Genomic DNA, 14359 nt, shown 5'->3' with positions numbered 1-14359 from the left:
CTTGGCCAGGGTACCATTTCGTGTCAATTGGGCACTGGACACATCATCAGTAGTGTGCCCTTGCATCGTTGGGTGTTTCGGCCTTTCAACACTATACACCCTCCACAAGGGTCCCGTCCTCAACCATTCCAAAAATTCACCCTGTTGGTGAAGTCTGCAGCTGGCTGAATGGTTGACAGGTGGGAGTTCTTGAGTGGTTTATGTTGTTGCTTTACTTGGGGCCCAGCATGGGTCATTCTGCTTGAGCCAGTTCCACTGGCTACTTATTTCCGCCACCTCTGAGACTTCTCTGATGGTCTTCCGCAAAGCCTGACTGTGGATTCCGAGTTCTTTCAACAGTCTGATGATAGATGACGCCACAAATCCTCTGCATCCCACTTCAACTGGAAAAACTTTGGTGTTCCAGCCATGCTGCTTCGCTTCTGCTGCTAGCTCTGCATAGCACAGCTTCTTTCGCTTAGAGGCCTCCTGAACTGAGTTCTCCCATGGGACTGTGAGCTCTATGATGTAAACCATCTTAAGTGAGGGGGACCAGAGTACCAAGTCTGGCCTGAGGTTGGTGTGGGCAATCTCCAGTGGAAAGATTAGCTGTTGGCCGATGTCTACCAGCATTTTCCAGTCACGGGCCATGCATAGTTGTCCTGCTTCTGACTTGGTGGAAGGATGTTTGGGTGTTTTCTGCTCTTCTCTGACAAACATTGTTGCCTTCATGGGATTGCTTGCTCTTGGTGGCTGGGAGTTGGTCATGCTCCACTTGCTCTCCAAAGCTAATGCCAGGGTCATGAGGACCTGATTGTGTCTCCAGGTGTATCTCCCTTGCGTAAGGCTGATCTTGCAGCCTGTCATGATGTGTTTGAGAGTTGCTGGAGTTGGGCAGAGGGCACAGGTTGGATCCTCCCTGTACCACTGATGGTGATTCACTCCATCTTCTCCACGGTTGTTAATGGGACTTCATACATGGTGAGTGGCCATATTATCCAGGGGAGGAGTCCAAACTCTAGGCACCAGAGCTTCAGGCAGTAGAGTCTTGTTGATGTTGTCCAGGCCGTTAACAATCTCTTGCCTTAGTTGTTGCACCTGCTCTTTATCCTTGAGGCTTGAGTTGTACCATCTGCCTAGGCTTTTGACAGGTTGCTCAGACACTGTTGGTATTGGGTCATCCCCGATGCAGAACCTTGTGTCTCTAAGCACCCCCTTGACTATAGAGATGCTTCGAGATTTGCTTGGCTTGATTTTCATTTGGGCCCACTTGATGTTCTTCTGCAGCTTTCCAAGTAGCCACTTGGTGCATGCTGCAGTAGTGGACAGAGTTGTCATGTCATCCATGTATGCTCTGACAGTGGAAGACGGAGCCCAGCCCTGGTTCGTTCCCCGCCCACCACCCATTTTGAGGCCCTGATAATGACTTCCATGGCCATTGTGAAAACCATGGGTGAGACTGTGCAGCCTGCCATGATGCCTGCTTCCAAGCACTGCCATGTTGTGGCGAAGTTGGCTGTTGTGAAGAACAATTGTAGGTCTTGGAAATAGGTCTTAACCAGTGTTGTAATATGTTCTGGGACATGGAATAAGTTGAATGATTCCCAGAAAAGATCATGGGGAACTGAGACAAATGCATTGGCCAAGTTGAGGAAAACCACTTGTAGGTCTCTCTTGTCCTTCTTGGCTGCTTGGATCTGGTGCCAGATCATGCTTGTATGCTCCAAGCAGCCAGCGAATCCTGGAATTCCTGTTTTCTGTACAGATGTATCAATGTACTTGTTTCTTTCCAGGTAGGCGGACAGCCTCTGTGCTACTATGCTGAAAAAGATTTTCTCTTCAACATTGAGAAGGCAGATTGGCCGGAATTGGCTGATGTCTGATGCGCCCTTTTCTTTTGGTATTATCACGCTGCCAGCCCTTTGCCAAGCCTTGGGTATTCTTTGCTTCTGCCATACTACCCTCATGAGACTCCACAGAAAGCATAGCATAACATCCGGTGTGTTCCTGAAGAGCTTATATGATACTCCGTTAGGCCCCGGAGCCGATGCTGCTCTTGCTCTCCAGACCTTGTTTTCTACCTCTTTCCATTTAGGAGGGCTAGTGTCCAGGTTGAATTCAGGTGGTTGAATTGGCGGGATGTCTGGTGGGATGACTATCTGCTCATGCCTTTTTGTGTCGTGGTGGACATTTTCCAGGTGTTTCTCCAGTTCCTGTCTTGATGTTTTCAAAGTTCCACTTTTTTCCTTTACAAAGAGGTCTTTGACGAACTTGAAAGGGTCTTTATAGAAACAATAAAGCACAAAAGATTAAAAGTAGAAACAGAAAGCATGAAAAAATCATATGTTTCTCCCACTCTAAGCAAATACACAAGGTTTAGAGCAGAATTCTCAGATATTTTAGTGGAGTACCTGTATTAACTGAGCTTCAGATGTGCGTGCCTCTCAACTGTCATTGCATGTTGATATCAGACAGTTATTTTCTTTCAAAACCACATGTAACTGCTTAAGTTTAAGTGTTTAAAGCGACGCGATGATGAGAGGCGAATCACCGACGAATGGCCTTTTCCCATAGAAAGCGAAGCCAATGACCACTGTTAGCACATTCATGGTGCTAATCAACAAGCAATTTTACCCCGGTGTGGTAGGTGACTCAGCGCACCTTTGAGCTTGTCTGCCCTCTGCTCGTGACGGTCCATGAGAAGAAGAGGTACTTGAAATGCAGATCAAAATCTGATTTCTCTACAAACTGCAGAAGTGATGTAGAGTTTGTTTTCAAGTTGCTCAGTGAGAAAGAAAACATTCAAGACACTTCACAAACTATTTCAGTTCACCTGCTGGACAAGTTGGCTGGCAGTATTATCATGTGTATCCAGTCTGAGGGGTGATTACAAAAAAATCGAGTGTAAAAAAAAAAAATATTTTAACGGTTAAAACATGTTATCATTTGAAATAAGAGTGATTATATGCCACTGCCATGCATGTATGTTAAGTAAAAAATTTTATTCACTGCATAATGCACACATATAATGACTGTTGTTACAGATGTTATCAATTTGAACTATACTGATTGTATCTTATTGCATGTATATCTAAATTTGCTCAAAACACGTTACTAATTAAACGTGACTGCATTTAAACGGCCAAAGAGTGTATACAATGCACGAAATACAACACCTAATCCATCTTCAGTCTGACCCATTATTAGATACTAATACATGCCAACGACAGCTGTTAACAACTATTAACAATTGCACAGAAATAACGATTTTGAGGAGACAATACCATGTTTTTGGTATACAAAGGCATTCTGACACAAATACGTACATACAGTGCACTGCAAGTGACAGCATTAATTTTATTAATATTTGGCAAATAAAAACACTTAAGAACCGTACAGTTGTTTATTAAAAAAGGTGATACAAAGGCAAATATGCTGCGATATATATGTTATATTAGAGATATAAAAGAACTCACATAAGATTAAATGCAAATGAATAAAATACAGCAATATATGAAGGCAATCCATGTAAGATCAGAGAGCTTTTTAAAGGGGATGCAAGGCAGTGATGCAGCAATATTATTTACATGTTAAGAGAACCCTTAGGAGAAAAAATGGTTTCCGTTTTTAAGGCATTTGATGCAAATGAAACATACATCCTCACTGCTTCAGCGTTTAATCTCAGTGTTCAAAACAGCTTTCTTTGCTTTAGCGGCACCTGTTCTACTGGTTTTGGAAACTGCAGTAACTCCTGACATGTGATTCAAAGCTCAAATGTTACTGGTCGGGGTGTTTCTTTGTGGGGCGAAGGAAAAATTTTGACACACCATAAAAAAAAGCTTTGCTTTGTCGGCGCGTGATTCAGCGTGAACGGCGTGTCAAGACCTCTTTAGGAATCCATTGTTTCCATAAAAAGTGTTAATCGCGGCGAGAAATCGCTTAGGAGGTTTGCGTTTGGTGTGAAAAGGCCTTAAGAGTTTAAAACTCTGAATTTAGAACAGCAGTTGATTGACAGGCACTGTCTGAACACATCCGAATAGATAGTGTTTACCCTATGAGCGCAATGTGGTCACGTGTTTTCAACCACATTCGACTAACTCCAGATGTGACTGAAGATGTAGACAAATCTCAAAAATGTTCGAACCCTATTTACAACTGTCTTTAACATCATCCAAAACCAGGTGTAAACGGGGTCTAAATGAACTATTGGAGATAATAACTGTTGACTCGTAAGCTATATTTAAGACATATTAGTGGAGTTTGTTTGTTTTTTCAGTGCATGACAGCCTCTAGTCAATATGAACTCAGCTTACATGGCAAAAGCTGTGTAATGATTCTTCAAAAATAGTTATTTTTGTGTTTCATGGAAAAAAATAACAGTATACAATTTTTGAACATGAAAATAACAACAGAATTTAAATTTCGTGCTGAAATATTCCTTTAAATAAACATTTAAGATCAATACCAAACCAAATAAATGTACAAACACACAATGGTCATTGATTCAATTTGACTCACCCTCCCCTGCTGCTGATCCTTTTGCAGCTCTTCCAGGACAAATTCCATCTGTTTGGCTGATGTTAAAGAGGCAATGTTGCCATCCAAGTTCTTACAGTAGTGCTGGGCATTATCATAACTCTCCTTACTGGAATTCAGCCTGAGACATGCATCTCCAATCTGACTCCAGCCCTCCCCGCACAAGTATGCTGTAAACAAACAGAGAAGTTCAGGCTAGGTCCAGTTGTCAATCCCAACCACTCAGTTCTCTAAACTCACTAATGAAACTCTCGTGTGTAATTCCATAAACATCAAGCAAGCAATTATTTTTGGCCTACTTTGGACTACTATACTCTAGAAAATTGTGTGTGAGCATTTGACTGTTTACCTCTAGAAAAATTTGCATGACGAGTGAATATTTGTGAGCATGTTTCACTGGTTTGCGTGTGAGTGTGAGTATCTCTACTTGAGATTAAAAAATGTAAAGCGTACACACAAATTGTGAGCCCACTTTAGAGAAGAAAACATTTCTTCCCAAGGGAAACACTACAAGAATGTTAATAATACATCAAACATCAGCATCACTTTTTCCTGCTCTCAAACTAGATCAGATTAAAAAAAGAATAAAAAGCAGGTAGAGGTGCCCTTAGATTCTTGGAATTTATTTCCTTTGTTTTTGCATTTGATAGACAGACAAATCAAAGCGGCACATACAATATAGTACTGTACTGTGCAAAAGTCTTAGGCACATAAGATGTTTCACAAAAGCATTTGTCTTAAGATGGTTATTTATATCTTCAGCTTTAGTGTGTCAATAGGAAATATAAATGTTAGACTCCCAAACAGTACTTTTGCAAATAGAAAAGATTAGAATAGAAGAACAGGGAGCCCTGCAACAGATGTCATGGCCCCCACAAAGCCCCCCACTGAACATCATGTCAGTCTGAGATTACATAAAGAGACAGAAGCAACTGATAGAATCTAAATAGATAGAAGAGCTGTGGCGAATTCTCCAAGAAGCTTGGAACAAATATCTGCCAACAACCAAGAAAAACTGTGTCCAGGTGTACCTAGGAGAATTGGTGACATTTTAAAGGCAAAGGTGGTCACACCAAAAATTGATTTAGCTTTTTTATGTTTACTGGACTTTGTATGACATTAAGTGATAAATGAAAACTATTTATGTCATTATTTTTGAAGACATCCTCACTATGCAACATTTTTCACAAGTGCCTAAAACTTTTGCACAGTACTGTATATAACAAAAGTATAAAGTCCAGATGCCCACCATTGTGTGCACAGCCCAATGAGAGAAGCCACCCAAAGTGTGCACAATGATAAAGTTCAAGATTACAGAGCTACAGGATAACCCATCATAATCTTGTGTGTCATTCCATTACTTAATTAAAGTCCAATCCACCTTTATTACCACTCCAAACTCCTCCCGGTAATTGCAGTAATCCTCTCAGGTCTAGTTTTGCCAACAGACAAAAACATCTGTATCCCCAATCGCCAGAGTTTGGTTTCTTCGTAATCATAATTACATCGCTATGATATTATTATGCGCCGGCTGACCTTTTGTTCAGTCAATTATCAACAGACATTTCCAAAGTCAGGCAGGACTTACCCAATGAAACAGACAGTATGCTGTCTATGTATAACATAACATGTGAGTACTTTCCATATAAACTTCCCTATATATCAAGCAGGGCTCAACATTAAGCATTGTCATGTGCTAAAGTAAATTGGACATTCACTTGTCAGAGTAAAAAAGTTACTTGTTCAAGTTACATGTCAAAGTTTATGTTATATATTTTTCTTAAATTATAACCGATGCCTAACCTAATAGTGTACCTATACAATCAACTCAATTCTCTGCGACAGAAATGTAAACCGCACTGGGTAGGGGAGGAGGCTATTGTCATAAGATAATAATTTTATGTTACGTATGGTTGTCAAATAAAGAAAAGCCTCCATCACCACCATTAACAGCAGGTGCACTCACACTTCTATGGAATGAGATCTACTTTTTCATCATGTTATTGCAGCAAGATCTACCATGTACAATAAAGGCTATACATTATCAAATTTCAGTAGTCTGAAGTGAAATTTGATGATTCTCAATACCAGCTTTAATACCATAACAAATAATAACACTAACTAATATGTTAATTATGGAAGAATGGTTTCAAGTTCTTAAGTAATTATTCAAGACTAGTAAACAAACAGTAATAAAATAACAATAAAAACTGCAATGAACAGAAATAGATTAAAAATAATAGAACAAAAAATTCAGTGCTTTTTTAACAGCTTTAAAAGTTTTTAACAGCAGTAGGCTATCAAGTATTCAAGTCGTCATTTTTATTTGTATAACGCCTTTCACAACACACATTGTTTCAAAGCAGCTTTACAGAAAATCATGCATTAACACAAAATGAAACTGTAATATCTATAATGTCTTAGAGTCATCATTGTGTAGTTTGATAAAATACGATTGTGAATTGTGTTTAAAAATAAGTAATTAAATAATAATTGTATTTATAACCCCAGTAAGCAAGCCAAAGGCGACTGTAGCAAGAAACACAAAACTCCATAAGATGTTGGTTAATGGAGAAAAATAACCTGAAACCAGACTCACTTTGGGGGCCAGTTCCCCTCTGGCTAACATCATGAATATAATGCCAATATTACTTATATATAGTGCAAGTCATGGTTTAAAATTATTAAACTAAGTAAGTGTTAAGGGTCAATGTTTAAACAAAGATTTTGTATGAACTGTAAGATTAATGACTAATGTCTTTGAAGTTCATCCTGGATTAACTGCAGAAGTTCACATAGATGCAGCTGTCCTAGTTAGTTGGCTGATGAAGGGTTTTGTTGGCAATTAATTGATAGTCTATGTATTCCATTTCAAAAGAGTAGTCTATCATTAGACCAAGGTGATGTAGGCAAAGATCAGTTAGGTGCATCGCAGTTCAACCTGGCCAGTAATTTCGGTGAGGTCTATCCTAAGTCCAAGGTTCAGTCAAGGTTCAGTAAACATTCAGAATGAAATGCAACATAAAACTACAACTGGTATTCACTGTATGATTATAATACATTAATACTTTTTAAAGCTACTAAAGTTCCCTATCTGTCACTCACTCGACATTGTGTCAATGTAGTGACACTAGGGGTCACCCTTGGGAGCCCGAGACACCTCTGGTCTTTGCTAAAAGGCCAATGAAAATTGGCGAGTGATATTTGCATACCACTCCCCCGGACATACGGGTATAAAAGGAGCTGGTATGCAACCACTCATTCAGATTTTCTCTTCGGAGCCGAACGGTCATGCTCACTGAGCTGAAATCCCATGACTGTTCGTTCACCTCTGCTGGATCTGACGGTGCATTTCAGCGGCTCCTCCCCTCTCTGCACTGGTTCACTGCAGAGAATGCCCCTGGGCGCTTCGGCAGAAATAAAAGAGTATATTTCTCTAAAAGAGTATATTTCTCTAAAAGAGTATATATCTCTAAAAGAGCGGCATACACGGAACGTCTTTTTATAGACGCGGCTTTTTAAAGATGCCTTTCCCTTGTGTGTTATTCCTGGTTGCGCTCGTTATCTCTCGCCTTCTGACGGTCACAATCACTGTCTTTCGTGTCTGGGCACTGCTCACGCGGAGACAGCGTTCGTGGATGGGTCATGTACTCATTGTGAGAACATGTCCATGGCAACGATGTGGTCGCGGCTTACCTTCGTAATAAAGCAAGCCACCCCAGAGGCTCCTCGCCTCAGTCCTTCTACCCACGGGTATGAGGCCAGCACAGCTAGCACTGGGGGCGATTTGGGGACCCCAATGGGACCACCTCCGCCTGGTATCCCCCCATGGATCTTCCATTCCCCAGCACGCTCGTCTGCCCCTATCGGGCTTCCGGATGAGTCCGCCGGCTCGTCTCACGGCAAGTTCGACCTCTTATTCGGAGCCCGTGAAGGTGATGAGCTCTCGAGCGCAGCATCGGCGAGCGGGCTCGTCCAGTCGGACGAGGAAGCCTCAGCTGGGCTCTTCCCTTCGGGTGCAGTCACCCAGTCACAGGCTGACGCGGAGATGATGACATGCTTTCCCAGGCAGCTGTGAGCGTCAGGCTAGAGTGGAAACCTCTGCTCTCCTCTGAACCCTCGTGGCTTGATGATTGGTTCCTGGGCTCGTGGCGCCACTCAAAGCCACGTCCCGCCCCCGTTCCTTTCTTCCCGGAAGTGCATGAAGAGCTGACAAGGTCGTGGGAGGCACTTTTTACTACCTGGTCCCGATCTTTCAGCTTCCCCGCCCTCACTATCCTCGATGGTTGGACGGAGGTTATCTGGTAAATCCTGCCCCGGCGCGGTTCAAGATCCCGCACCCCATCTGCTAGTCGCCAAGGGCATCCCCCTTGCGGTGTCTGCACCGGCTCCACCGCAGCCCGCCCCTGCAGCCCGGCGTGGAGCCCACCGCAGGAAGCAGACGCCACCAATCTCGCGGCTGCCAAGAACCCGCAAAAGGCTTCGAAGCGCCCCAGAGATGGGCGACCCAGGGACGACGAAACCCGCTGCTCTGGAGCTGGTAAGCAGACCACTCCATCCCCCGGTGGAGGGCCGGGAGGAGAATCTTTTGTTACCTTTGCATTTAATTGCGCTGCATGCCCAAGTGACTGTAGTACCCAAGAGTTCAGCAAGAGCGGTTTCATTGTTCCCTGGATCATATATCCGGTGTGCACAGCCATCATTACGACCACTGTCCACCACTCTATTTGGCAGGTTTGGCGCTGCAGCGGCGGTCTTCCCGCCCCTCAGCGCCCAGCTGTGGCACAAATCCACCCCCGATGTGATAGTCTCCACGGGTCATGAGGACAGGCCTCTTCCTCTCTCATCCCAGGCTGTTCCGGGGGTGGTCACAAGGAGCCAGGTAAGTACTTCGATGTCCCGGAACTCAGCACGGCCACGGCACGGTGTGGCACTTCAAGCTCCACCCCGCCGCAAGGCCCCACCCGCCGGTATGTCTGACGAGATTGTCCCTCCAGCCGAGATGAAGAAGGGGTTTTACAGCCCCTACTTCATCATACCGAAAAAAGGTGGTGGGTTGCGGCCAATCTTGGACCTGCGAGTACTGAAACAGGCTTTACACAGACTCTTTACACAGACTGTCCTAGATGCAGATGCAAAGACGCACTCTAACGAGCATCCGGCATCAAGATTGGTTCGTGGCGGTAGACCTGAAGGACGCATACTTCCACATCTTGATTCTACCTCGACACACACCCTTCCTGTGGTTTTCATTCGAGGTTCAGGCGTATCAGTACAAGGTCCTCCCTTTCGGTCTGTCCTTGTTCCCTCGTGTCTTCACGAAGGTCGCAGAGGCAGCCCTTGCCCCGCTAAGGGAAGTGGGCATTTGCATCCTCAACTATCCTGATGGTTGGCTAATCCTAGTTCATTCTCGGGATGTGTTGTGTGCACACAGGGACCTGGTGCTCTCGCACCTCAGCCGACTAGGGCTTCCAGTCAACTGGGAAAAGAGCAAGCTCCTCCCGGTTCAGAGCATCTCTTTTCTCGGTTTGGAGTTGGACTCAGTCTCGTTGACGGCGCGCCTCACGAACGAGTGTGCACAGTCGGTGCTGACCTGTTTGAAGGTGTTCAAACAGAAAACAACGGTTCCACTGAAATTTTTTCAGAGGCTCCTGGGGCATATGGCATCCTCAGCGGTGGCCACTCCGCTCGGGTTGATGCATATGAGACCGCTTCAGCACAGGCTTCAGACTCGAGTCCCGAGATGGGCATGGTGCCACGGGACACGGGCCCTTGGACTGACCTCATGTTTCTATGGGCAGGCGTTCCCCTAGAGCAGGTCTCCAGGCACATCGTGGTCACGACAGACGCCTCCAAAATGGGCTGGGGCGCTGTTTGCAATGGGCACGCAGCCACCGGCTTATGGACAGGCCCACAACTGCGTTGGCACATCAACTGCCTCGAGTTGCTGGCAATTCTGCTCGCCCTGCGGAGGTTCTGGCCATTGATCCAGGACAAGCACGTGTTAGTTCGGACAGACAACACGGCAACAGTAGCATATGTCAACCGTCAAGGCGGTCTGCGCTCCCGTTGTATGTCACAACTTGCCCGCCATCTCCTCCTCTGGAGTCAGCAGCACCTCAAGTCGCTGCAAACCACTCACATCCCGGGTGACTTCAACACTGCAGCGGACGCGCTGTCACAGCAGGTTACCCTCAGGGGAGAGTGGAGACACCACCCTCAGGTGGTCCAGCTGATCTGGAGTCGATTCGGACAGGCACAGATAGACCTGTTCGCCTCCCAATAATCCTCCCACTGCCCAGTCTGGTACACCCTGACCGAGGCATCTCTCGGTATAGATGCACTGGCACACAGCTGGCCCCCCAGACTGCGCAAATATGCGTTTCCCCCAGTGAACCTACTTGCACAGACCCTGTGCAAGTTCAGGGAGGACGAGGAGCAGGTCATCCTGGTAGCACCCTACTGGCCCACACAGACGTGGTTCTCAGACCTCACGCTCCTCGTGACAGCCCCCCCCCCCCCGGCAAGTTCCCCTGAGGAAGGACCTTCTTTTTCAGGGACAGGGCACCATCTGGCACCCACGACCAGACCTCTGGAATCGCCATGTCTGGCCCCTGGACGGGACGCGGAAGACCTAAGCGGTCTACCACCCGCGGTGGTAGACACGATCACTCAGGCTAGGGCCCCCTCTACGAGGTGCCTGTATGCCTTTAAGTGGCATCTGTTCGCTAAGTGGTGTTCTTCCCGATGGGAAGACCCCCAGAGATGCGCAGTTGGATCAGTGCTTTCCTTCCTGCAGGAGAGGTTGGAAGAGCAGCTGTCCCCTTCCACCTTGAAGGTGTATGTAACCGCTATAGTGGCACACCACAACACAATGGACGGTAAGTCTTTAGGGAAGCACGACCTGATCATCAGGTTCCTGAGAGGCGCCAGGAGGCTGAATCCCTCCAGACCGCGCCTCGTTCCCTCATGGGACCTCTCTGTAGTTCTTCATGGTCTACAGAGAGCCCCCTTGAGATTTGCAGTCAGCTGATCTTAAGGCACTCTCCTTGAAGACTGCCCTCCTGACTGCCTGGAATTCGGTCCGGGCTTCTCTCATGTGATCCTGAGACTCTGACCGGGCTATGTGTCCAAGGTTCCCACGACCCCTTTTAGGGACAAGGTGGTGAACCTGCGAGCTCTGCCCCAGGAGGAGACAGACCCAGCCCTGTTGTTGCTGTGTCCGTTGCACGCTTTATGCATCTATTTGGATCGAATGCAGAGCTTTAGAATCTCTGAGCAGCAGAAAGGAAGTGCTATCTCCAAGCAGAGGATCGCCCACTGGCTCATTGACGCCATAGCTATGGCATATCACGCCCAGGACGTGCTGCCCCAGGTAGGGCTACGAGCCCATTCTACCAGGGGTGTAGTGGCCTCCTGGGCCCTGGCCAGGGGTGCCTCTCTAACAGACATTTGCAGAGCAGCAGGCTGGGCAACACCCAACACCTTTGCGAGGTTCTGCAACCTCCGGGTGGAACCGGTTTCGTCCCGTGTAGTGGCAAGCAATACAAGCAGATAAGTCCAGAATATCCGGCCGGGTGTATCGCTTGCACATAGCGCCTTTCACCTCCCCGGAGCTGAAGATGTGTCCCATTAACTCCCAGTAGTGTTCACAAACTGTGTTCCCTGGTTTACTTCAGAGCCCTGTGGCAGTCGGGTTTTTGGAGAGACTCGCTGCCGGCCCAGTACACATGCTAACTAAAAGCACTGTACTGAGGTAGGTGCTCCGCATGTGGCGGTTCCCTGTAGGTAACCTCATGCGATGTATATCTTCCGCTAATTCATTTCCCTGTTGGCAAACTGCATCTTCCTTGGGCAGAGGCCCCTCTGCCACAGTCTCCATATTTGTAGTAACTCCTCCCCCGTTGGGTAGGACCTACCATGTGACTTCTCCACATGACATTCTTCCGACATAGCTCGGCAAGACCATTTGACGTATTTCCACTTAAGTATTCCCCCTCTCTCTGGGCGAGGTGTGGTCTCCGCGGTGTCCTCCCCTTGGGAAGGACACCCCACGACTAGACCCAGTAAAATAATCCCCCTTTTTTTAGGGAGTGGAAAAAAGAAGGGGAAAAGAGGCCACGACTGGGCTAGCATGTCTCTATCTTTTGGGTAGTCGACTTGTCCCCAAAGGGCCATTCAACACTCATAACAATGTTGGGGGAGGTTACGTGTTGGCCTGGTGCGCTGGCTACGAGGCACACAGTGGTCTGCCCGTCACACACCGCCAGTTCACATAACACATTTCAGCCAGTTGCGGCGTTTTGTATAGGGACCCCTAGTGTCACTACATCGACACAACGTCGAGTGAGTGACAGATAGGGAACATCCCGGTTACTTGCGTAACCTCCGTTCCCTGATGGAGGGAACGAGACGTTGTGTCTCTCCTGCCACATTGCTGAACTTGTAGAATATTTTTATCAAGTTGAGTATAAATTAATCAAGTATAATCAATGTTAATATAGCCATTTCATTTACAATTATTTCTGATGGTCAAGCATGAATCTTAGTGTGTGTGTGGAGAAGCCTGTGTAGGAAAGGAATGTGCTCACATATAGTAAACTGCTCTCATGACTGCTGGGAAAATATATGTTGAGGTTTCTCCACAGGTGTCTCCTGTCCACTTCTTAAAATAAACAGATTGGAGTCAAAGAATAGGAATGGTGACATGTATGGAATGTATTGGCCACTCCTTGATAGATGATATGTATATAAGCAGGTGCAAACCATTTTGTAGGAGTGGCTGTAGTTGTTGTGATGGGAACAACTCGGCTTTTTTTATCTCTGATAATAAAGTCTATCTTCTGGCATCAAAACCCCAAGACTTCATGTTTCACAGAGGTGGCAGAAGCCACAACAAACTACCTGCTGAAATGGCCGGGACCTTGTCTCGGCTCCTCAGCATAAAACCTGAATGAGTGATTGCATACCAGCTCCTTTTATACCCGTATGTCCGGGGGAGTGGTATGCAAATACCACTTACCAATTTTCATTGGCCTTTTATTAAAGACCAGAGGTGTCTCGGGCTCCCAAGAGTGACCCCTAGTGTCACTTCATCGACACAACGTCTCGTTCCCTCCATCAGGGAATGGAGGTTACGCAAGTAACCAGGACATTACCCAGTCAAGAGCAGTGAGTGTTTTCTAATTTTCTTGTTATGGTTGTTTGATTATTATAATGGCACACTAGACAGCAGCAGGCAGGGTCGTAGCTAGTGGGGCAAAAGGTGGTAACAATTCTAGTGGCCCAAAGATTCAGGGGGCTCCACAAGAAATCCTAAATTGTATTTTTTAATAGGAAAGGGGCCCAGAGCAAGATACAGTCAGGAGGCCCAAATTGCCTTGCTACGGCCCTGGCAGCAGGTCTGTTAACTTACATTAATACTTACAAGTATACTTACATTTTAATACAAATCCACTTTTTTCTCCACTGTTTACATTCACTTTAGACATCACTCTCTGTGTTTACATGAATACCTCACCAAGACGGGCATTTTGGCAGAATTTTGAAATGTATTTGACCATTTAGGCGCGCATTAGCTTGAGCATTTTCGTAACACATGTGCATGTTCAGCACACACGCATAAGCAGCCTGTCAATCAAACAGGGTGCAGCTGTTACTAGATCACTAGCGAATTATACAATTATGCTCTCTGGATTATTTTCAACAGCAGAATAAGGATATTAACTTTCTAAAAAGTGACACAGGCCTAGGCTATCACAAATATAGCTGGTTATTTATTTTTGTTTTTTGTTACTGATATTTTAATCAATCTGCTTGTCCGATCGGACAAGTAAAATTCTCT

General features: G+C 45.8%; 1 pseudogene; it reads right to left on the bottom strand.

Annotated features, from left to right (window-relative positions):
• Positions 1–14359, bottom strand: part of LOC127414331 (attractin-like protein 1) — a 491512-nt pseudogene that overhangs the window by 384982 nt on the left and 92171 nt on the right.

Source organism: Myxocyprinus asiaticus, chromosome 23 (genome assembly GCF_019703515.2).
Source record: "Myxocyprinus asiaticus isolate MX2 ecotype Aquarium Trade chromosome 23, UBuf_Myxa_2, whole genome shotgun sequence".
Classification (NCBI taxonomy): domain Eukaryota; kingdom Metazoa; phylum Chordata; class Actinopteri; order Cypriniformes; family Catostomidae; genus Myxocyprinus; species Myxocyprinus asiaticus.
This window is presented reverse-complemented; position numbering and strand designations above follow the sequence as displayed.